This window comes from Rattus norvegicus, chromosome 2 (genome assembly GCF_021556685.1).
Source record: "Rattus norvegicus strain SHRSP/BbbUtx chromosome 2, alternate assembly SHRSP_T2T, whole genome shotgun sequence".
NCBI lineage: Eukaryota > Metazoa > Chordata > Mammalia > Rodentia > Muridae > Rattus > Rattus norvegicus.
In genome coordinates this window covers 72,702,619-72,726,942 of record NC_141535.1, presented here as the reverse complement: position 1 = coordinate 72,726,942, position 24,324 = coordinate 72,702,619, and the positions used below count along the sequence as shown (strand labels likewise).

General features: G+C 36.0%; 1 protein-coding gene and 1 pseudogene across 1 annotated transcript in view; both read right to left on the bottom strand.

The window, feature by feature from the left end:
• Cdh12 (cadherin 12) overlaps positions 1-24,324 on the bottom strand; it is a 1,210,919-nt gene that overhangs the window by 792,859 nt on the left and 393,736 nt on the right. The gene's annotated exons all lie outside the window — the stretch shown is intronic.
• LOC147996129 (large ribosomal subunit protein uL29 pseudogene) overlaps positions 1,002-24,324 on the bottom strand; it is a 59,153-nt pseudogene continuing 35,830 nt past the window's right edge.

The following is a 24,324-nucleotide window of genomic DNA, read 5'->3' as shown; positions in this document are numbered from 1 at the left end:
CAAAAACCATAAAAGCACAAAACCAGAAACCATAAAACATAGACAAATACCAGTAATGTAAAACATGTACAAACCGTTATGAGACAAAAACAAAACAAAATAATGTTGAGTTTATTTTCTAGTGGTCATCTACCACTGGAAAGAATATATATACTTTTTGAATGAAATCTTTAATACTTTGAATTCTTATACCTTGAATTCTTTTTTAAGAAAGAAGCATGAGTACCCTCTTTGTGGTCATGTCCACTAAACCTAATCTTTTTTTTTTTTTTGGAAAAGAACTTATGCTGATCTTGAAATATTTAAAATTATTCTGTTTGATAATTACAACTATGTTAACAAGACATCTGTAATACCATCATAATTTTAACTGATAATGTGTATCTTTGCCTAAAGGAATAGTCTCAGGTATCCGTAGATTCTTAACTTAAAAATCATAGAATTCAAATTCTTATAGCTACTTACATCTTTGAGATTAAACATGTATCAGGAGAACAACTTTGAAATGAAATGATACTTTTAGATTTAAATGAGACCCGTAAAAACCTGAATGTCATTAATGCTGGGCTCCCAGCCCTTATGCATACCAATGAAGAAAAACCCTATATTGGGGAAACATCAAGACTACATCTTTACTTGGATTTTATGGACTACATTTTTTAGTGTACCAAAGGAATCGTGATAAACCATGCTGCCTCTAAAAGGAATAGTATATTGACAATGTCACACTACAGAGAATTCCAGAACTCCATGTAAAGCTTCCCCTACCATTCGTTTCTGCTTGTGATATGAAACATTTTGCAATTTTATTTTCCTGTCAATTTCTTGTTCATTATTTGTATTAGAGATATCCTATATGTTTTAAAAGTGTCTTTGAAGCTACTATAATAAAACAATAAAATTTTATACATTATTGTGAAAATAGAATGGACTAAGTATGCTTATTAACTATCTCATTAAGTTCCTGAAGATACTTTTGTTATTGTTATTGTTGTTGTTGGTGGTGTGTTTTGTCAGTCTTGCACATTATTGTCCTTGTTATCTCAGACCTTGAGGTCATACTTGCACAGTGAGTGCAACCGCTCCTTCCACGGCTTCTTCTTGGTCCTCAGCTTCTATTCCTGCTTGGTGAGCCGGAATTGCATGCCTCTATTCTTGGGTTTCAGGTCCAGGGGCTTGTACTCCTTTTCCCTTGTAGAACTTCCTTAGATTTTCTTTTTGAGTCTGATTAATGACAATGAGGTCACGGGTGATGGAATTGTGTTTGACTCGTATCTTGGCGAGCTTGGATGTGGTGCCACCTGTCACTTTGGTGACACGAAGCTGGGACAATTCCACCTTCAGATTATGCAGTTGTTTCAACAGCTCCTCCTCCTCTTTGCGGCATAGGTCCTGAGCTGCATTGTTCACAGCTGAGGCCGCCTGGTTCAAGAGCAAAGCTCCAGAAGATACTTAAAGGTTCATTTCTGTACCTCCTGACCTCTCTCCTCTCAAAATTTTAATTTATATTTACGATGCTTTGAAATCAGTGAATAGTATGTTTAAAAAGCACTCTGTATGACTATTATTTTTTTAAATTTTCCATGCTAACTGTCCTTTGAAGTTTACATCTTTTTATGTATTTGGCATGGTCTTGCCACATGTAACTTCCTGGTTCACATTTAAAAATAACTACATGGATAAACACTTAAAGGCTCAATAACACCATGACCTAAAGTGAATGAAACTTCCCCTTCATTCTAATATCTGCTAAGCAGTCTTCTCCATCCTGTCTATTCAAGACAAACTCACAGAGCTTTCATGTGTTCATTGCTAATACTTATGTCTTTATTTAGTACATTTTTGCATCTACATCTGAAAAGCCTTGCATGTGTTTGTTTGCTTGCTGGCTTGCTTTTTACTATATTACATGTAACTTTGGCTCCAAGTGTGAGGATAAATGCTGAACTTCTCTTCTTGCCTATGTCCTTGTGCTGTATTTCTCACTAGGCTAAATCTCTTTTTAAAATATGAAATCAATTACATGTTGTATTTTCTCTACATTAAAATCACTATTCAGTGCTCCTGGCTGAAAATGGCTGATTCCTTAATCTAGTAAATTGAAAAAAAGTGTTTAGCAGTTGAGGAATTCCCAATTTTTTTCTGTTCAGTTTATTAATGTAACTTATAACATGATACAGTCTCCGTCAGAACATAGTTGTTCTCTGATTGAAAAAATAAAGTTACCAGTTTCCTTTTTTATTTAGTATCTTTATTCCTAGCCTTATTTTCAAAGAGTCATCGCTCATTCTTTACTTCAGTCACCAACCAGTAATCTGTTCATATATTTTTCTGCTTTTATTTTATGTGTTCATTTATTGCTGTATTGTATTTTCTTGATACATATGTTTTGTGCCTCATAGAATAGGGATATTAATTACTATACTAACTATACCAATGTCAATACTAAAAGTAATACTGAAAATATTGTAGATATGCAATGAGAGCAGGGTAAACAGGTAAGTGAATGAGTAGATCATTTTCAAGATTAAAACATAATGTTTTCCAAATAAAATAAGCATATTATCTGCCTTGCTATTAAAATAAATCAATTAAACTTTTTACAAAAAAATATAACAAATTAGATACTATAGTAATAAGACATAAGTCAAATCTGTTATATACTACCTTTCTGTAAACAGATGTAATATTTGAGATTTCGCATAAGTGCATTTACTGTCACACAATAAACATATTTTTGTGCAAAAGAATTGAAAATACCAACATATCATAGGGCTAAAAAGAGATCGTATATACTTTAAAGACCATTTATACTTCTGACATAATTCATCCTATGTTGTTGTTCTTATTAGTCTCACGATTTTATCAGGACTACCCTTGGTTATCCTTACATCAGTTAAGATAGACTGGGTCCTGCTGTGATAACAAATGTTATCGTAGGCTTAGTGGCTTATCAACCCAAAGCCTTATCTTCCCCTTGTTTCTAGTATATACCAGATAATGTCACAGTTAAAATTCTTTTCCATGTGGTCCCAATACAGAATAACTATAATTTCTACCTTTTTCTATCTCCAAAAGAGAAAGGATTTTGTTTCTGCAGTAAAATTATTGTGAAAAATATTCTGGTCAGGAAATGACACATCTTTCTTTGACTTGAACTGAGCATAGACATCCTTACAATCAAGTATTACGGTGTAAAATATCACTATGTCCCTGAAAAAACAATTCAAATTGTTTACTGAAAAACTATAGTGACAGATATAACAGAGTTCTGAATATATATTTATGAATGGACTCCTGTTGTTATACTTTGCTCTTCCTTACAATCAAAGGCTTAACTTTTGTTAGTTTACATAAATAGCTACCCTGAAATTTTCACTCATGTAAAGTATCACAGATTTGTAATTTCATAGATTATCTTTCATTCTACAGCTCCTTCCAGCTATCCTCACTCTAACATCTTTCAGGATTCCTGACTCTCAAGTTCATAGACTCTTTTTCATTATTTCTAATTTACTCTGTGTGTGTGTGTGTGTGTGTGTGTGTGTGTGTGTGTGTGTGTGCGTGTGTGTGCGTGTGTGCACGCACATGTGTGTGTGTGTGCACATAATACTACTTGCTGAGTTAATTTTTGTTGTTTGCGTCTATATAGTCTCCATAAAAAAATACACTGCACTGGAAAACCTAAAAATTCCTAACAGAGGTTAAAGGTTAACCAATAATGGTCTAATATGTTACATTTTAAGTGGCTCATTAATAGTTTACTTAGTAATGGTCTATTCATATAACTGGTTTGTAAATCTGATTTTTCTGTGATTCCAAATTATTCCAAATGATATGTCTATTGGAGAGAATTGGGTATTGAAATCACCCATACTCACTTTGATGACATTAATCTGTGATACTTTTTAGGCTATAGTGTCATGCACAGAATTGAAGCTTTTTTAATAATAGTTTTATTATTAAACTCTCTTTTTTAATATTTATATGTTTAACCACGTGTTTGTGCTTTTTTCATCCTTGGTCAGAGAACCTTCCTTGGCAGTAGGTAGCAGTTAATGCAGAGTCTCATAACTACTTAATATGAAAATATGAGTGCTCAAAAGTATATGAGACATCTGTACTAATTCCCTCCACAAGACTCTGGACATATCAACAAAGAATAATCATATGAGCCAGAAGACGAAATGCTGTACTCTGGACATGGCATGACTGTTACACAACTGAGCCCACAGTAGTAGTTACCTTCGCAATTCATGCACAAGATGAAGCTGATTAAAATTTCCAACAAGAAGGGAAGGGTACATTACATGATGCACATCTCTGATTGAGGAGATACTGACAGTTTATGGCTCCTGGTGGAGGAAGACTCACTTTGGAGGTTGGGAGGGAGGGGGACTAGTAGTGAGATGTCAATGTCCCAGTGGATGACCCAAGTGCATATGGGAAAGAAAATTTGATTCAGTCAGCTTTAAAAATAATAGGCATTTGGAAGATGGGCTGGAAAAATTAGAGACACTTAAGAGAGATTATAGTACATTGTACACACTATGGAAATTCAGATAATAATAAATTTGTTAAATAATATATTTCTGGGTAATAAAAAATGGTATAATGGCAACTAATTTGAAATTACTGTCAGTGACATTTTTTAAATCAATGTATAAATTATAGTTTCCATGTTACCTAAAAAGATATTTATTTTGATATGAATATATAACCAATATATAGCACTAAGGTAATTATAAAATGGTACAACAATTGAGAGAAGGTTAAAACATATTCAGTGTAAAAAAATGAACTTTATCAGGAACTTATTTCTAAAATTCTTCTATTTATTCACTGACACCTAATGTCCAGGAATTAAAAGAAAAGGGATTTGAATTTTCTTTTCTTTCAGTTATTAGAACTCAATCATTTTAATTAGCTTTCTAGCTCAATTTTTATTTTAAGAAAGATTTCTATACTAAACAGACAGTATTTCATTAATCTTAATAAAAAACACTCTAGTTCTTTTGTTGTACAAATATGTTCCTCTTAAAGCTGTCCTTCACGGTTACTCAATACTACAGACTTCTACAAAAAGAGAAGAAATACTCTATAGAGACACCTAGTATTCAGCCCTTGGCTTCTTGTAGTAAAATACTATGAGATAGTGTCTTGATACCTCTCAAGTTCTGGATGCGGTTAATTCAACACCATTTGCCCAATACACTTTACGCATTGCAGGAATTCTCCCTGCCTGTTACATTATACAGCGGATTCCTTGAAGTTCTAATTGGTGCAATCAAATTGAGAGTGTAGCCATCCTTTAAACCAAATCACCTCACAAGTGTTCATCCTTCTGAGACTTGCACAGTAGTCCTGGAGGTAGGACTTTAAAAATGATTTGTGAGAATAGATTTTTCATACCCTAGTACTGAGATAGTAGGTTTGTTTGTTTGTTTGGTTTGTTTGGTTTTTTTCTTTTTTTTTTTGTTAATCCATAAAAATAATAATGGGATTTCAGAAAAAAGTTGAAAACTATAATAAAATACATAGATAAGGGTAAGCATATTATGACCATTGAAGATTGGAAGTGAAATATAAGACATTTTGGAAATACTCATACATGCTTTTAAAGGCATGTAATGTGTTTCTTGTCAGAAAGTCTGTAGATTGAAAAATTAGAAGCAGTCCACTTAAGAGCTACGATAGATGTTCTGCATGGAAGTTGAAGTAGGCTTGTTTCAACATAACACTAGCTCAAGTGAAGAGAGAACACTTTCTTAAGATTTGCTGAAAAAATAAAATTATAGTATCTTCATGATTGCAGATATAAGAAGATAAATCTTGTAATGAAAATCTTTGCGCACCAGTACATTTCAAGGCTGGATCTAGTGTTTCAGACACATGATCCAAATACTCCAGAGGCTGAGGTAAGACGATTACGTGTTCAAAGAATACCTGCCTTGGAAAATTACTTCAAAAATGATTAGGAGGATGTAATGAGACCTGGTTTCAAGAGTAGATAGAGGGCAGTTGGTAGAGCTCATTTGTAAAACACTCCACTAGCACAGCAGTGCCACAATTCTAATCTCTAGTACTAAAACAAGCAAGAATATAAAAATATTTAAAAAAAAACTCACTAGCATTATTACTTGGAAAACTATTAACACTCTAAAATTATTGAATCTGAAATTTCTAAAAGTCAATGTTTACAAATTTGATGCTCAATTTTACCAAATGTTTCAGAATTATCTGTAGGAAAAGCAAACAGCTATATATTTAATTAAGAGAAAGGATCAAAAGAGCGAGGGGCCTACAACCCCATAAGAACAACAATGCCAACCAACCAGCGCTCCCAGGGACTAAACCACTACTCAAAGACTACACATGGACTGACCCAGGGCTCCAGCTGTATATGTAGCAGAGGATGGCCTTGTTAAGCACCAGTGGAAGGAGAAGCCCTTGATCCTGACAAGGTTGGACCCCTCCCAGTTCAGGGGAATGTGTGGGTAGTGGTGGTAAGAGACTGTGGATGGGGGGTAACACCCTTCTGGGGGACAGGGAGGGGGAAGGGAGAGGGGGCTTATGGACAGGAACCAGGAAAGGGAATAACATTTAAAATATAAAGAAATATATCCAACAAAAAGTAATTCAACTTTTTAAAAATAAAACTATATTTTTAAATTATTAAAATATATATTTGAAATGTACTATTTTCCAGATACTTCAATATTTACCATAATTAAGGAGCCATGTGCTAGCAATTGTTTCATTATTTTTACTTGAGTTGCTGTACCTAGAAACATGGAAATTAATATTAAACATTCTGTAAAACAGGTATTAAAATATGTCCTCTAGAATTCTGCCCAGTGACTAACAGTTTATTTGTTTGTATAGATCTTAATAAATATTTATCAGTCAAAAATAAGATGAAATATTGTTGATTGCAGAAATTACAGTGGTAAATAAATTATATATTTAACAGTAAAGTTTTAAGGTCCATAATGCTACAAATGAGCAGAGATTATGTAATATATAAGCAATGAATGGATAAGGACATTTGCAAGTTAAGGTGCTGAAGCCATGTTTCACAGTTCTGATAATCTATAAACAGTATTTTAAAAAGTGAAATCTGCAATTAAGGAAAATTGTGAACAGAAAAGTTATGAAAGTCAAGGGAAAAGGTGAAAAAAAAGACATTTTATGAGGATTTAAGTGGAAAATAAGCCATCAATGAAGTTATGAAGTTTGGCACATCATAGTAGAAAACTCATTGGTTAATGCATGATAAATAATTAACTGTGAGTAGAACCAAACAGCTGCTTAGCATTGATTGTAAATTCCTATTCTAAAAATACATCACAGTGGGTTCTAAACTAACAACCTAACGTCTTGAGTTATGTGCAAAGTATGGTTTGTTCTTTACAGAACCAGCCCAAAATGAAAGATTTTATCAAAAAAACCACAATAACTAATATAAAAGTGAAAAAAGTAGAAAACCATACATTCCATGAAATAATTCAAAACAAATTCATTCTCAGTGTTCACTATTAATGGCCTTATATTATAATTATAAATGCAAATATATAATCAAGTTTTATTGCATATGTATAACAACTCAGCCTTACGAAACTCCTGAGAATTAAGAAGTTTCTTTCTTTTTGCTAATTGCATTTTTAATTTACATTTTAAATGTTATTTCATTTCCAAGTTTCCCCTCCAAAAACCTGCTATCCCATCCCAACCCCTGCTACTATCAGGGTGCGCCGTCACACACCCACCCACTCTTTCCCACTTCCTCGCTCTGTCATTCCCCTATGCTGGAACATCTAGGCTTCAAAGTACCAAGGCCCTCACCTCCCATTGATGCCCTACAAGGACATCCTCTATTAAATATGCTGATGGAGCAATAGATTTCATCCCTGAGTTCTCTTGGGATGGTGGTTTAGTACCTGGGAACTCTGGGGTGTCTGGTTGGTGGATATTGTGTTCTTCTTAGGGGGTTGCAAATCCCTTCAGCACCTTCAGTCCTTTCTCTAACTCCTCCATTGGGAACCCCGTTCTCAGTTCAATGGTTGGTTGCAAGCATCCGCCTCTGTATTTAAAAGGCTCTGGCAGAGACTCTCAGGAGACAGCTGTATCAGGCTCCTGTTAGCATGCACTTCTTGGCATCCACAATAGTGTCTGGGTTTGGTGGCTGTATAAGGCTTGCATCCCCAGGTGGGGCAGTCTCTGGATGGCCTTTCAGTCTCTGTTTCACTCTTTCTTTCCATATTTCCTCCTGTGAGTATTTTTGTTCCCCGTTCTGAGACGGTCTGAAGCATCCACACTTTGGTCTTTCTTCTTCTTGAGCTTCATGTGGTTTGTGAATAATATCTTGGGTATTCCGAGCTTTTGGGTTAATATCCTCTTATCAGTGAGTGCATACTTTGTGTGTTCTTTTGTGATTGGGTTACCGTACACAGGATGGTATTTTCTAGTTCCAGCTGTTTGCCTATAAATTTCATAAAGTCATTGTTTTTAATAGCTGAGTAGTACTCTAGTGTGTAGATGTACCGCATTCTGTACTCATTCCTCTATTGAAGGACATGTGGGTTCTTTCCTGCTTCTGACTATTATAAATAAGGCTGCTATGAATGTAGTGGAGCTGTTGGAGCATCTTTTGGGTATAGGCTCAGGAGTCTATAGCTAGGTCCTAAGGTAGTACTATGTCCAGTTTTCTGAGGAACCTCCAGACTGATTTCCAGAGCGGCTGTACCAGCTTGTAAACCTACCAACAATGGAGGAGGCTGTCACCTGAGTTTTTGATCTTAGTCATTCTTACTGGTGTGAGGTGGAATCTCAGAGTTGTTTTGATTTGCAAAATTTCCCTGATGACTAAGGGTGTTGAACGTTTTTTCTTTTATTTTTTATTAGACTTTTTAAAATTTACATTTCAAATGTTATCTCCTTTCCTGGTTTCCCTCCATAAACCCCCTATCCCATCCAGCCACCCCTTCTTGCCTTTCTGCCCTTACATTCCCTAACACAGGGGAGCTTGAGACTTGGCAGGACCAAGAACTTCTCTTCCCATTGGTGGCCACCAAGGCCATCCTCTGCTACATAGGCAGCTGGAGCCAATGTTCTGTCCATGTGTACTCTTTGGATGGTGGGGTGTTCTCAGTCATTTGATAATACTCAGTTGAGAATTCTCTGTTTAGCTCTGTAGCCCATTTTTAAAATGAGCTGTTTGATTCTCTGGAATCTATCTTCTTGAGTTGTTGGCATGTATTAGATATTAGCCCTCTATCACATGTACAATCCGTAAAGACTTTTCCCCAATTTGTTGGTTGGAGTTTTGTCCTATTGACAGTGTCTTTTGCTTTACATGGATAAACTCAATCACATAGTAATGGAGAAAATGTTTGCTGAGTTTTTCTACATGTTATGAAACTGGTTTTGCTGCTTATATATTTACTCACTAGACTGCCAACATTCTAAGATATCTATGACAGAATTATAGTGTACTTTGGGATATATATATATATATATGAAATATCACAGTCTATATTGGGTTCTAATGTAATGAAATTTGCAAATATGTATGTGGTAGTCCTCTGAAAATGAGAAAAATATTTGAATATGCTTTCTGTAGATTTTGAAAATTACAAAGATAAATCACATGAATGTAATGCACTATGAGATGATTAGCTCATGCAAGATTCAAATCTATTATAAAATTTAGGGGAATGCCTGACTTATTTCCTTTAGCTCAAGATACATATTTCTGTAGGTACAGGGAGTCAGAATGGTCAGCTTCTGCTGGGCCTTCTGAGAAGACAAATAACTTGTGCTCATGGCTTCCTCTTTTAAATGTAAGGCTAAGGTGGGGTATGAAGTATAATTCACTTCCTAAAGATACTGAGGCCTTCGCTAAGGTAAAGCAATTAGAAACTGCAGGCATAGATGTTTGTGCTAAAACACAAAGCAGCAGTGTAATTGAAATGGAGCTCTAATATTCTTCTGTCACAGCAAGCGCTAGTAAAGTTGACAGCAAAAGCATCATTGATAACCCTTGCCTATTTAAGTTATGCCTATTATGACAAAGAACCTCAAATTTATGGCTTACAGTAAAGGAATTTATTTTCACATAATTTTGTATATCAATCATTTAAAATCAATGTGTAAGGAGAGCTATGGTCCCTTTAAAATGCCATTTGTATTATACTAAGATCCTCCCTAATTAATTCATTTGAATGTATTGATATCACCAAAAGTGGTTTTTAAAGTCTGTCTTCAGAACTATAGGATGCTGGGATTTTAACACAAATTTGGGAGAAATTCAGTAATCAGTGTTCTATAGTCTTACATGGAATAAAATATTCTTTCTAAAACTTTGTAAATTTTTGTTAAGTAGCTAACTATTGATAATTTCATTGGAATAATTATAACTATATAATTAATTGATCTGCACTTTAGAGAAATTTGATGTTAGATTTGAATAGGATGGATCACTGCAGCATACATGTTTAGTTTCTTTCCATGAATTCGGACCAAATAAGATGCAATAAACAATTAAGTGGAGAGGTGGAGACAGAGGTCTAACACATACAGTGAACACTACAGAATATAAGGACACCTGAGAATTTTATAAAGAAGATAATACAGTGCTAGACTTCTGTGCCTCAGGACTAACCTTGAATACAGAGGGGAGTGAACAGTAGAAGCAGTAAGTGGGAGGTCAACCAGTAGCATCCACACCTGTCATGAAAAACTGAAGTATGTGTTGCCTGCAAAAATTGAAAGTCTCAGATGACCTGAGCTCATTCTGAAGAGTTACATTTGCTCAGTTCTCCATGGCTAGAGAGGAAAATTCCAGCCAGAAGGTACTCTTTTCCAGAAATCTCCTACATTAGAATGTGAATATAACAAGCCTGTCCACCTCCTATTATAAAACATTCAGAAAGCTATTTTTAAGTTCAGTCAAATAAGCAACGTGAACCAGACATGAGTCATCCCAAAATTTCTCATGGGCCCAGGGAATACTTAGGAAACTTACTCTGAGTAGATTGGCCAGCCAATGTATGTGAGAAGAGATGAGAGATCTGACAACCATTTTGATATGCTGGAAACAAATAAATGACCCACCTACACTTGTCTACACACAGTCAGTCAAATCACGCCGAATAAATGGATCAGACTGTTATATCTGCATTTTAAATATTTATCCATATACCCACAAGTGAGTGTAGCTCATTTTGGCTATTGAAAATGTTTATTTTGCAGTCGATGAAAACCATCACAGAAAATCCGCAATTAGTTCTAAGACAAAGAATAAGTTGTAGGGATGCCGAACACAAACATCTACAGCTCAACGAATTTGGTGGAAGAGAGAATAGAAAGACTGAAGGAATTAGAAATCTGTACAACTGCTACAAGACGAATTTTACTTAATAGGCCAGTTCTAGGGATCGCTCATCATTATACCATCATTCACAAGACCTTTAGTTTGGACTTACTCAATCAACCTATAATCATAAGTGGGATAAATTCGACAAGGCCCCATCACAAATAAGGAAATATAATCTGTCAATTACTGTTGAAAGAATATAAACCAATTTTATTTTTTTCAAGGAGCATTTGGGTGGTTTTGTGTTGTGGGTCTTTGGTTTGTAATCTTTATTTCTGTTTCTGTTTTGTGGTTGGGGAGGCATGGTCTTATTGTTTTGCTTTATTTTTTATTTCTATTGTGTATGTCTTTAAAAGAAAGAGAGCATGAAGTTGAGGTGTTCCAGGAGTGGGAAAGATGGGACAGTAGGACAGGAAAATATGATCAGAATATAATGTATGAAAATATAATTTGTCAACTAATAATGAATAAATGAATAAAATAAAAAAATCTTGAGAACAAGAGATTTGTATTGCCAAGTCCCACGTGATTTATCTAAACACAGGTCCTATACCTTAGGTTCAGGGATCCTTTCAGAAGAGGGGTAGAAAGATTGTAAGAGCCAGGAAAGCTGAAAATTTGCTACTAAATTTTGTGTCCTATAAATGTCACAGAAGAGAAGCTGCGGCAGTGAAGTCCTAACAGGTCTTGAACCAGGACAACACAAACACATATGCTAACTTGAAAGGGGGAATATATGCTCATGGAGGCACAGACCTAGACAGAGTCATATAGGTTACAGTGGCAGAAATATTCTTCTCCAAAGAAGACACCGCAAATTAGCTAATATCAAGTTGTCAGCCTGAAATTATATACGTAACATTTTATAGCATACAGGTTGAGCAAGATGAGCAATGCATCATTACAAGTAATATATATATATATATATATATAATTATACACATTATAATATATGTATATAAACAAAGAAAGTCTAATTTGAGAATACAGTAATTATAAACAATATAGCAATTACAAAACAGGATTCATTTGAAAGACTTCAAGATGGTTACAGGGGAAGGGTTGGAGGGACAAAGAGGAAGGGGAAATGACAAAGTTATATTTTAATGACATAAAATTAAAAAATTAAATATCAGGCTTGCCACTTCGAGCTTAGTTGATTCAAAGCTGATGGAGGCTCACAGACACATGTTCTATGGCTGTTAGTTTGGTGTTCTTGTGGGAATCATAACAGTGGGAACAGGGTGTGTTTCTGACTCTTTTCCTGTTCTTGGGGCCCTTTTTCTACTTCTGTGTTGCCCTTTGCAGTCTCAATTTTCAGCCTTTGTCTTGTCTCATTGTGTCCTGTTTTTTGTCCTGTTGGGTTCTCTTGGAGGCCTGTTCTTTTCTGAAGAGAAAAGGAGAGGGAGCATGTTTGGGAGAGACCGTAGGTGGGGGATTGAAATCTGTTTCATTATTTTTAGGATGTACTGTATGAGAGAAGAATTTATTTTCAAAAGCAGTCTAAAATTAAATAATAATTCTAAGATTCGAACGGGAAAAATTGTTTAGCTGTAAGAACTGCTCATCGTAGAAAGCAATATGGAAACTCTTCAAAAAACAAGGACGTGCTAAATCAGTCTGTTCAATGTTCTATATGTGTTAAGAACTGATATTAAGTCCTGCTATGGTGATAAGCCATGGAAGGTCAAATGTTATTGCTATCACATTGGTACAGCAGGTAATATAATTTGCTTCCAAGTACCATTCTGTGTTTGATCCCCAGGATTCATATGGGAGAAAGAACCAATTTCCTTTAGTTTGGCTCACCTGTCTAAACAAACATGCACACACCTCTCAGGATAATCAATGTTATAATCTATAACTGCGAAAACATAAATCCGCATTAAAATGAGTAAGAATGTTTTTCTAAAATAAATAAAAATAAAGCTTATACATATTTTTTATTCCTTAATTTTTTTTACAGTCCATATTTTATCCCCCTCCTGATCCTTGAATTATATGTTTTTTTTCCTTAGAAAGCTTGGTGTTTTTTATTAGTTACAAAATATTTCAATAATGCTTTACATGTTAAATTAAAATTATTGTCTTAAATATGATATTCAGAAAGCTCTTCAATATACCTTTCTTTTCATTATTTCCCATTATATTTAATCATTTGTCCCATTAATTTTGAAATAAATATTTATAAATGAAAAAATCCACTATTTTATTTCTACCTACTAAAATCTTCTGCCTTTCATGGACCTTGAATAAGTATATCCAGTTAACAGCCCTATAAATATGTTGGTGTGTTTTTAATGAGATCATTAACTTTATTGCCATAATGATTGTCTGAGTTTAAACTGTGCTCTCAGCACCACAATTAGTATCCAAGTGTCTCTAAGAGTTTCCTCAGAACAGTGCATACTCTTTGTGAGTGATGGAACAATTAACTATAAACTATGTAAATTTTATGTCATGAAATACGCAGTATCATATTAAGGCACCAATTTTTTCTGATTTATGTATCTTTCATATTTTTACTTTGTCAGATTATGAAGAACTTTATGGTATCTTTTGAAACTTGTCATTTACATAGCACATATCTTTTGAATCTCAAAATAATAGTCCAATAGTTAAAACTCTTAAATGTTAAACATTTAAAACTTATTTCTATTGCAACATTAGTCATTAGCCATACTACTTGGTTGCTCAAAAAGTAAATTCAAAATGAGTAGTTTATATAAATTTATATATATATATATATTTATACATATATATTACATGTAAATTATTATATAATAAAAGAAAAGAAAAAGAGTAAAATCTCCAAGAACAGTGGTTTTATATTTTCTGAATAAATGAGGATATATCTGACTTTGAAAATAATAGAAACAAGAAATTTTGATCAGAGACAATGTGTGGAGGAATAAATTAAAATCTTGCAAAATATATAGATAATAGATAAAATACTAGAGATACAATAAAATAAAATAAAATTAACAAAATGATTTACCATGGAAATCACCCAAATAAATAATTTTAATTGCTAAGGATGTGTGTGTGTGTGTGTGTGTGTGTGTGTGTGTGTGTACAAATGTACACATATAGTGCAAGAATGGGTGACAAAAGAGCTGTAAAGATAATTAAAAACTGTAATTTAAACTTTTTTATGTGCTAAATGCTTTTATTGAGCTCAGTGCATGATGTGAACCATAAACTAAACACTTTTTATTATTTATTTTTTATTGGCTATTTTTAATTTATATTTCAAATGTTATTCCCTTTCCCAGTTTTCTGTCCATAAACCCCCTATCCCATCCACACTACCCCTTCTTCTATGAGAGTGTTCCTCCTCCCCAACCACACCCTCCTTCCTGCCCTGATATTCCCCTACACTGGAGCATCAAGCCTTCACAGGACCAAGGGCTTCTCCTCCCATTGGTGCCCAACATGGCGTCTTGGGTCTGTCCATGTGTATACTCTTTGGGTAGTGGTTTAGTTCCTGGGAGATCTGGTTGGTTAGTATTGTTGTTCTTATGGGGTTGCAAGCCCCTTCAGCTCCTTCAAACCTTTATCTAACTCCGCCAATGGGGACCCTGCTCTCATTTCAATGGTTTGCTGCTAGCATTCGCCTCTATTTGTCACACTGTTGCTGAGCCTCTTGTGAGACAGCTATATTAGGCTCTTGTCAGTATGTACCTATTGGCTTCATCAATATTGTGTAGGTTTGGTGGCTGTATATATATATGGGCTGGATCCCAGGAGGGGCAGGCTCAGAATGGCCATTCCTTCAGTCTCTGCTCCATATCTCCTCCTATGAATATTTTTGTTCCCCCTTTTAAGAAGGACTGAAGCATCCACACTTTGGTCATCCTTCTTCTTGAGCTTCATGTGATCTGTGGATTGTATCTTGGGTAATTTGAGTTTTTGGACTAATATCTACTTCTCAGTGTGTTCTTTTATGATTGAGTTATCTCACTCAGGATGGCATTTTCTAGTTCTATCCATTTACCTATGAATTTCATGATATTCATTGTTTTTGATAGCTGAGTAGTTCTTAATTGTGTAGATGAACCACATTTTCTGTATGCATTCCTCTGTTGGAGGACATCTGGGTTCTTTTCAGCTTAACTATTATAACACCAGAACTGTTTTGGTTGTTTAAGCTTATAAACATGTTAATCTTTTTACTGTTAGTTTACTGCTGCTCTTGCTTCAGTAAAATGGTACAAGTCTATGGACATTATTGATCTGTGATAGGCATGTATTAAAGCCTAAGAACCTACAGCTTCACAAAGGAAGTGTGTTCCCTCCTACCAACATGCCTTTATTTCTCCATCCCCTCAGACGGTGGATTCTTTCCAGGCTCTCCATCCTATATCAAATAGAAAAGAAAAGTAGCCCAAACCCCATTTCTGTTTTCTTTGAAAGTCAAATACATAACAGTAATGGCTGTTCCTGGTTGTCAACTTGACTATATCTGGAATAACTACAATCTAGAATTGGAAGATTCACCTGTGATCCAGATCTTGAGGGTGAGAGATACAAGTTTCTGACCTGGATCTTGGCCTGGAAATCTTGAGGCATCACTATGAATCCTAGGAGACTAAGGCAAGGAGTTTTCTGAGTTCAAAGCCATCTGGGACAAAGCAAGTCCCAGATCCAGGCGTAGTGGTACACACCTTTAATATGGTCCATACCTCTGCTGGAGACCTACATAAGGACATTGGAAGAAGAAAGAGTCTCTCTTTTTCACTTTCCTGCCTTGTGGGACTGAGCCACCACTAGAACCTTGAACTTCCATTCACAGCTGCTTCTGACGATTGTTGTGGAGTTGGACTACAGACTAAGTCATCAACAAATTCCCTTATTATATAGAGACTACCCATAAGTTCTGTGACTCTAGAAAGCCCTGACTAATACAATAACTAAAAAATGTGTGACATGGTAATGTTTTGAATATCATAAACTCAAATGTTAGAAGTATGGAGCAAAATAAAATTACTGGGGAATGTTGTTGTTTTGTTTATTTTTTACACAGTACCTCACTATGTACATCTTGCTATCCTGGATCTTCCTATGTAGACCAGGCTAGACATGAACACAGACATTTACCAGCCTCTGCCTCAGCCTCTGTCTCTGAAATTCTGTGATTAGAAGCTCATGATAGCATGTCTAGTGAAATTATTCACTTTTAGGTAAGTAAAAATTAGAGTAAAATTTAAGAATTAACACTTATACATGAGATGTTTGAGAAGTTTCATGATATTCAATTACATTAAGATTATGAAAAAAATAAGAGAATGCAAAACCTTTCAGTTATGGCTTCCTCAATGGTACAACTTTCTTAAACAAGTGACAGTATCCAGCAATATTCAGCAAGGTTTCATTTTGATGCAGTGATAGCAAGTAGTGGAGATTGGATCATTATTTTACAAACAGAAAGTAAATTCAGGAGAGATCAACCAATCAATTAAATCACTTGAAGGCTGTCAGAAATTCCAAGACAAAATGAACACAAAGACATACTAAAGAAGTCTAAATCCAAAAGAATGTCCTTGGTAATATTTGTATAGATGCTAAGTTAGAAAGTGATGGCTTCAGTAAGACTGCCTTTGTGAAAGCATTTTATTTTTTTTTCTACTGGATATTTTTTATTTACATTTTAAATGTTATCCTCTTTCCTGGTTTCCCCTCCAGAAACTTACTATCCCATTGCCCCTCCCCCTGCTTCTATGTGGGTGTTCCTTCACCCACCCTCCAACTCCCTCCTGCCTCTCTGCCCTGACATTTTTCTGCCCTGGGGTATCGAGATATATGTGATACCAGTGACATGTTCAAATTAGAAAGTTGATACAGTTGGCGAAGACTTATAATGTACCTCATTTCCTTTTCCTCCAATAAAAATATTTCTTTTGCTGTGTTACATTTATTTACTCATTTATTTAATTGTTTGGCTGGTAAGTGGTTTTAATGTTCTTTTTATTTTATATATTGTACTCCCAATTTTATCAGTACAGGGACACATGAGCAGGACAGTAAAGAGTAAGAAAAAGGTTTCAAGTAAACATTTTCAAATGTTCTTATCTTTACATTCCTTTCAGGGTATCATTATATCATCTATAGTGACCTCAGATTCATTACGCAGCTTAGTTTTGTTCAAACTCTCACTGCTCTCTCAGTTTTCTCTGATACCATGTTAAGATTATAGATTTTAATGAGTAGAAAAGTTATAGAAAAGCCATCCTTGTACAAATTGCCTGTTTTTGCACCATGGTTGATTCTTTAGACAACAAACTTCCATGTACCATAAGCTGAGATATATTGTAAGATGTATTATTGACAGATTAAAATAATAATCATTCATGAATCTTGTAATTCCTGTAGTAATATAAGAAGTATAAAATCTATACATACTCAAATATAAAATTTTAAATTACATGGAGGTTTCACATCAAACATTCTAACAAATAATAACAAATGATATATCAAAAACATTACATATTATACATGTGTATGCAAAAGTTTGGTTTTTTTGCATACATACAAACATATTGAAATTTGGAAGTATGGCCAAAAATTATATATATATTGGATACTCAATTCGTGGACTCGTAAAACAATCTCCCCTGAGCACACTAGGTTTTTGATAGCCAACATAGGTTTCTTTGTGCTGGTTTGGGACCTTGCATGCCTTCTAACCTATTTTTTCTTTTTCTTTTCTTTTTTTTATTTTTAATTGGGCATGTGCAGTGATTAATTTTTAAATACTTAACTACAAATTGCTTAAGACATATTTTACCCCATGGTTGAAACACTGTAGATTTTTTTTCTACATCTTTATTAACTTGGGTATTTCTTATTTACATTTCAATTGTTATTCCATTTCCCGGTTTCCAGGCCAACATCCTCCTAAACCCTCCCCTTCCCCTTCTATATGGGTGCTCCCCTCCCCACCCTCCCCCCATTACTGGCCTCCCCCCAAGAATCCCGTTCACTGGGGGTCCTGCCTTTGCAGGACCAAGAGCTTCCCCTTCCACTGGTGTCCTTACTAGGTTATTCTTTGCAACCTATGCAGTTGGAGCCCAGGGTGGGTCCATGTATAGTCTTTGGGTGGTGGCTTAGTCCCTGGAAGCTCTGGTTGGTTGGCATAGTTGTTCATATGGGGTCTCAAGCCCCTTCTAGCTCTTTCAGTCCTTTCTCTGATTCCTTCAACGGGAGTCTCATTCTCAGTTCAGTGGTTTGCTGCTGGCATTCGCCTCTGTATTTGCCAGATTCTGGCTGTATCTCTCAGGAGAGATCTACATCCCATTCCTGTCAGCCTGCACTTCTTTGCTTCATCCATATTATCTAGTCCGGTGGCTGTATATGTATGGGCCACATGTGGGGCAGGCTCTGAATGGGTGTTCCTTCAGTCTCTGTTTTAATCTTTGCCTCTCTATTCCCTGCCAAGGGTATTCTTGTTCCCCTTTTAAAGAAGGAGTGAAGCATTCACATTTTGATCATCCGTCTTGAGTTTCATTTGTTCTAGGCATCGAGGGTAATTCAAGCATTTGGGCTAATATCCACTTATCAATGAATGCATACCATGTGTGTTTTTCTGTGATCGGGTTACCTCACTCAGGATGATATTTTCCAGTTCCATCCATTTCTTTTCCCTTTTTTCAAAAGATTTTAGTGATTCTTGTGAGTTTCACATCATGCACACTAGCCTCACTCATCTCCCTGTCCCCTCATATCTGTTTTCTGCCATTGCACCCTGTGCAGAAAAAAAAAAGAAAAAGAAAAAGAAACATAAACAAAACATAAATAAAATATCATAGAAATTATCTCACCTTGGAAGCTCTAGTGTGTGACAGTGTGGCCAATACTATACCCTTCCACCCTGACATTTTCCTTTGGGAATGTCATTTCAATGATTTGTTGTTTGGTAAAAAATTAGCTACTTTGATACTTGCTCTTTCTCTCATTCATTCATTCATTCTTATTCCTTCCTTCCTTTCTTTTCTTCTTATTCCTCTTTCTTTTCCTGCCCCATTCCCTTTCCCCCTCCTCTTCCTTCTTTTCTCTTCTTTCCCTTTCTTTCTCTTTCATATTGAACTTATTATATTCCAGGATGGCCTTGAGACTTGATTATTTAGCAGATGAAGATCACAGTGAACTTATGAAGTTATTGCTTCTATATTTTAAGTTCTTAGATTCATGATATATAAAAGCTTGTTTTTATGTGGTTCTGAGCCTAAGACCTTCGTCTTCATGTCTGCTAGACGTACCTTTTCTCAGTTTCTTTAGCCTGGAGCAAAACATTTTGAAAATATTATTATTTATTTACTTTTATGTGTATGAATGTTTAACTTACAGTATATCTGTATACACCAATGAGATTGGCATCTATGGAATCCAGAAGATGACTTTGAATGCCCTGGTACTGGAGTTACAAAAGTTTATTACTCTTCACATGGGTGCTGGAATCCTCTTGGAGATAAGCCAGTGCTCACAGGTGCTGAGTCATTTCTTCACCAAAGCTGATCAGTTTTCTTATTTACATTTAAAAGCTGGATGGAGATGAAATTTCTATCCCATTACACTAGCATGTATCTGTTTCAACTGACTGACAGGGTTTCCATGTCATCATCTTTGAAAACCAGCTCCTCTAATGCATTCAATTGCCCTTTGAGAGGAAGAAAACAGCAGGTAAATGTTCCTCAACTGAAAAATAAATGGGGCACTGCTGATTTTCCGGGGATGCCTTTACAAAGTGCTGCCTGTTAAGTTTCAAATCCAGAACAAGTGGCTGAGATGCCTATTTAATATACAAAGTATATCTAGCCTCCAGGTTCTCCCAGCATCCCTCAGTCCTTACCTAAACCAGGTATGGATGGAAAACTTTGCCCTTTACCCTGAATTATTTTTTAAAATCTCATAAAAAAAAAAAAAAAACCAATACCAACCAACCAGAGCTCCTGGGAACGAAACCACTAACCAAAGACTATACATAGACTGACCTGTGGCTCTGGCTGCATGTGTAGCAGAGGATAGCCTTACTGGAGCACCAGTGGAAGGAGAAGCCCTTGGTCCTGTCAAGGCTGGAGCCCGCCCATAGGGGAATGCCAGAGGAGGGGGGAGGGAAAGGGAGAGTTGATGGGGAGGGGAACACCCTTATAGAAGAAGAGGAGTGGGATGGGAACCAAGGACTTGCATCCAGGAATCCAGGAAAGGGAATATCATTTAGAATGTAAATAAAAAAAATCCAATAAAAGAAAAAAGATGATGATGATGATGATGATGATGATGATGATGATGATGATGATGATGGTTGTGATGGTGATGGTGGTGATGATGATGGTGGTGGTGATGGTGGTGATGATGATGGTGGTGGTGATGGTGGTGATGATGATGGTGGTGGTGATGGTGGTGATGATGATGGTGGTGGTGGTGGTGGTGGTGGTGGTGGTGGTGGTGGTGGTGATTTTATGAATGTGTGTACACATTATTCTCTTCAGACATACCAGAAAAGGGCATTGGATCCCATTATAGATGGTTGGGATCCACCTTGTGGGTACTGAACTCAGTACTCTTAACCACTGAGCCGTCTGTCCAGCTCTACCCTGAATCCTTTAGCCCAGAGGCTAGACTGCCCTTCACCCAGAGACTCTTCCCAGTATAATCTGGATATTTTGGTCACCTTCACTCCGCCTCTCTTTTGCTGCTTTTGTATCTCAGCTTGCTGGCTGCTGCTCTTGGTTCTTTCTCCCTTTTACCTCTCCCTTTCCCCACATGGATCAGGGTCATGATCACCCTAAACTCTTGCTGATGTATCTGTTTCTGGCTATGCTAGTCCATGTTACCTGTAATAAACTTTCTCCTCCACCATACCTACAAACACTCAAGTCCTTTCCTTTCTTTTTTTTTTTCCTTTGTTCATTCACTGCATTAAAACAACCAAAAATGTTATTGTCTCAAAAGTCAGAAGTTCATAATTAAAACAGGCAGATTTGGTTTCCTAGGAAATTTTTGGATGAACGACCTGCTCCAGGCCCATTCTTATATATGGGAAAGTTGCCTTTGTGAAAGTTGACTTTTCCATCTAGGTTTTTTTTTTTTAATTTACTTGAGTATTATATACATTTTGAGTGTTATTCCCTTTCCCGGTTTCCGGGCAAACATCCCCCTCCCCCTCCCCTTCCTTATGGGTTTTTAAATGATCTTCCAAGATACTTATTTAAAAATTTCCAGCAGCAAACCACTGAACTGAGAATAGGTCCCCTATTGAAGGAATCAGAGAAAGAACTGGAAGAGCTTGAAGGGGCTCGAGACCCCATATGAACAACAATGCCAAGCAACCAGAGCTTCCAGGGACTAAGCCACTACCTAAAGACTATACATGGACTGACCCTGGACTCTGACCCCATAGGTAGCAATGAATATCCTAGTAAGAGCACCAGTGGAAGGGGAAGCCCTGGGTCCTGCTAAGACTGAACCCCCAGTGAACTAGACTGTTGGGGGAGGGCGGCAATGGGGGGAGGGTTGGGAGGGGAACACCCATAAGGAAGGGGAGGGGGGAGGGGGATGTTTGCCCGGAAACCGGGAAAGGGAATAACACTCGAAATGTATATAAGAAATACTCAAGTTAATAAAAAAAAAAATAAAAAAAAAATAAAAATTTCCTCCTTTTTAAAACATAATGCCATATTGGCATAAGACTTTTTGTCAATAATGGTTAAACTTGACAACTCCACTGTGGAGGAAGCTACCTCCATACTGTGCCATCCAATATCAAATAGTATGTTCTGAAAAACATGTGCATGCAAGTTTCATTACACGGGTGAGCAAGTTATATTGATATACTTAGGAATAAACACACACAAAGACAAACTCACTAATTACAGAAAAATACACCATGAATTTTAATGAAATTGAAGGGGATGGTAAATGTGAGAGTTTTGGGGAGGAGACAAGGAGAAATGATGTAACTATATTCATCTGAGAAATATTTTTGTTTTAAAAAAATATCCTATTCTGAGTCATTGGAGACTTAGACCTGAACATACAAAAATGTGGAAACCCTTAGCACCTAAGAGGATTAATGGAAAATGTGGATTTCTGGTATTATCAATCTATAAATAATCATTAATACCTACATATTCACTTCTCCTTTTTTCTAAAGTATCTCCTATATTCAATTACCACAAGATTATATTCTAAAGCTGATTTTGCACCCCTGGTCAATATGCACCTTTTCCATTGATAGGAAGTTCCCAAATCATTACTTCTCAAACTCACAAAGAAATATGACCTATTTCTGCAAAAATTTCAGAGTTGGGCTAGTTCCTCAATGTTTTTCAGGCTTTCACGTTCACAATGTGATATAAGCAAGTGTTTCTCTGTGTCTCTTTTCCTCTGTTCTTCTTTTGAGGAAAAATCAGGAACCCTAAGACAAGAGCATGAAAACTGCTGGGTTCAGTCTGCCAGAGGTGAAAAGATCAAAGAGAAGGTAGTGTTTTCTGGCATAGAATCTTTTGTAATGATGAATAATGGATGAGCACAGAGAATACAGTCTCCTTCAAAGCCTCCAGCACTGAGAAAGTATGGTGTGTGAATCTCAAGTAACATTTGGATTCCTATTTTATAAATGCCTTATAGATCTAAGCATTAAATGGAAGTCTGCTTTAAATGTAACTGGTCGAAGCTTTGTTTATGGGAAGTCGTTGCCGCCTTAATTACACTGCTCTTTTATGACCCACACTTCATATTTTTCGTGTTGGAGGTTAGTCTTGTGCACTGTGCATTCAGGTGCTGATTTCTGTGGCCAGCGATCTGGTTACATTGCAGAGGCCATCATTGCCATGATTATTGAACCAACTCCTGTCTCAGTGTTGTGTACAAATTGTTCCTCAATTATCTCAGATTGGGTAATAAAGGGTTGATCAGCCTGTGGCTCAGCAGAGGAGAGAGGAAGACTGAACTTCCGATTTCAGCCACGGGATGTCAGGTGAAGTGAGAAGTAAGAGGAGAACCATGAGGAAAGATGGTAGAGAGACCAGGAGTGTTTGCCATGAGGTTGCAATGACAGAGTAGGCAGGAAGATACACGTGGCCCATAGCAAGCAAGGACAAAAACACATTGACAAGTACATGGGGCCTTTGGCTGGGGAGTAGATAGCTGGGAACAGGGTTGCAGCTTGTTTATATAGTTAATAGGTGTCTGTGTCAATTATTTGGGAGCTAGAATGGGAACAGAGAAGTGATTCCTGAGTAAATTACTGCATAGGATCAAAACATTCTTTTCCAGTTATATTTAAATTATATAATTAATTGGAGATTTTATTTGTAAATACAGTATACTTTGTTCCTATGTACCCACACTATTTCACTCGAATTTCCATTAGAACACTCCCCCAACACATCTCTCTTCCACGTTTCCCTTCTCTTTTTAAATAAATTTTAAGATAAACAATAGTGAGGAAGTTGTCCTGTCTATATTTGAACTAGGTTTCAGTGGAAATAAAAACTAAATAACCCAGTTTTATTTTACCCTATTCAGTTTTAACAAACATAATTTTGAGCCAATATAGCAAGTATCTACCTGATATCTACTGGAGTCCCTAAAGTCTCTATTACAGTGTGTAATTATTAATTTTCTTTTAGTATTAACCAGTTCAGGACATTGTACATGGAAGTGATGGACTGAAGAAATTCAATTGAATTGTAGGTACCATATTGACCCACTTCAGAAACATACTTATAAAATATAAATAAAATGTAAAATGGCATGATTTTAAATAAAGCAAAATTCAGGGTCCTGGAAAAGTTATGATGGAGAAAAAGGAAGCATTCTGAGATCTCAGAAATATTTCCTACATAATAGTGTTACTGAGAAACCTACCTGATATCAGTAAATGTGGCTTGTGAACACATGTTTAAGTTACACCAAATTCCATGCTTCAGTGTGGTAGCAGAATT